Below are 2,077 nucleotides of genomic sequence, written 5' to 3'. Positions count from 1 at the left end.
AGGCCCTTGAAGATCGTCAAGAGGAAAGGCCCCTCGAAGATCGTCAAGAGGAAAGGCCCTCGAAGATCGTCAAGAGGAAAGGCCCCTTGAAGATCGTCAAGAGGAAAGGCCCTCGAAGATCGTCAAGAGGAAAGGCCCTTGAAGATCGTCAAGAGGAAAGGCCCTTGAAGATCGTCAAGAGGAAAGGCCCTCGAAGATCGTCAAGAGAAAAGGCCCTTGAAGATCGGGCGCCATTTTGGATGGCTGCCCTGATCTCCTCCCCCCCCCCCCTTTCAGGCCTCCCCCGACACCCTGCCCCTCAAGCCCCACCTCCTCAAACTTGTAGGAGCTGCCCCTCACCCTTCCCCCCTCTACCCAGCAAGGCCCGCCCCCCCCCCCCCCACCCAGGCCCAACCCCTGGCAGTGCCAAGGTGCCCGGGTGCCAGTGGGAGAGTCTGGGTGCCAACTTGCCCTGTCCCCGAACAACCGGGGGGAGGGTCTCCATAGGCCCGGGTAAAGCCCCTAGTCGCCACATGCCGGTGCCTGTTCGGGGAGGCCGGTACGGGAATTGAACCCGCACTCCTGGCATTGTTCTGCACTGAAATCGATCGTTCGGTGATTTAAAACTAATAACTGCTCTCAGTAGTGACTTTAACCTGATGTGCTTCTGTTTAAAGGTCTTTTAAGTCTTATGGATGTGAAAAGGAAAGCTTAAAGGATTACTTAGTGTTGTAGTCTTTGGGGGGGTGTATTTGAATTAATGGTTGCTAAGATGTTCACTGTATGTTTTAAAAAGGTTAACTTGAGTTCATAGAATAAACATTGTTTTGCTTTAAAAAATACTTTTCCATTTCTGCTGTGCCACACCTGTAGAGTGGGCCGTGTGCTCCCCATACCACAATCTGTGGGTCAGGTGAACTGCATGATACACTTTGGGCTTCTCTAAACCCTGGCCCATAATAACCCCACCATGCCCGCCACCCCCCGCCCCCTCCCCCGCCAGGTGCCGTTACGACGGTTCCACGTTTGTGGAAACCAGTACTGAACGGAGCCCTGGCGAGATATCCCAGGCCCGGCCGGCGGGTCCCGGGCGCCGGGTACATCCATCGACCGCGTATCCGGCTCATTCAAATATTCAGATCTGGATCACGTCCAGCGCGGGGGGGGGGGATCCTGATCGTGTCGGGCGGGTTGAGTTGGTGACTCACTCAATGTTCTGCACCCAACTCATAGCCCCGATCATGGCTCATCTGCGATTCACCTCCGGGCGCAACAAGGTCGCTGAATCGCGCCCCTTAACTTACTCCATAAATCTGCCACTATATTCCAATTAAGCAAACCAATATATATTAAATACCACTCAAGAATAATGTTTTAAAATAAATAAATTTGGAGTACACAATTCTTTTTTTTCCAATTCAGGGGCAATTTTAGCATGGCCGATTCACCTGCCCTGCAGTCTCATGAATGAAGTGAACAACCATGTCTCTACTTGCCTTTCTCTGTGCAGAGTCTTTGGAGAGAGAACCCTTCAGGACCAAACAAATACCTCTGTTCAGATTAATGTTCTAGGACCGACTGATCTTTCCATTAGTACACCACCTGAGGGCAGCACGGCGGCGCAGTGGTTAGCACTGTTGCCTCGCGACGCCGAGGTCCCAGGTTCGATCCAGGCTCTGGGTCACTGTCCGTGTGGAGTTTTCACGTTCTCCCCGTGTCTGCATGGGTTTCACCCCCACAATCCAAAGATGTGCAGGGTAGGCGGATTGGCCACGCTAAATTGCCCCTTAATTGGAAAAAATGAATTGTATAATCTAAATTTACAAAAAGAAACTACACCACCTGTACCCAAAGCATAAGGCATTCTTTTGTCTCTTCTTCCAAGATGTCCCTTGACTTGCTTAGACAGGACCAAACACAATACCCCTCATAAATTATTTATGCCCCCCCAAAGGTTCTTCAAATCTAAACAATATTTCATTAGCTAGCTATGTAGATTAGGTGGATTAGCCATGCTAAATTGCTCCTATAAATCCAAAGGTGCGCAGGTTAGACGGGGTTACAGAGATAGGATGGTTGTGTGTCCAGGTAGGGTTTT

Source organism: Scyliorhinus canicula, chromosome 30 (genome assembly GCF_902713615.1).
Source record: "Scyliorhinus canicula chromosome 30, sScyCan1.1, whole genome shotgun sequence".
In the NCBI taxonomy this organism is placed as follows: Eukaryota; Metazoa; Chordata; class Chondrichthyes; order Carcharhiniformes; family Scyliorhinidae; genus Scyliorhinus; species Scyliorhinus canicula.
The sequence above is the reverse complement of the archived record's forward strand: the minus strand, read 5'-3'. Positions refer to the sequence as shown.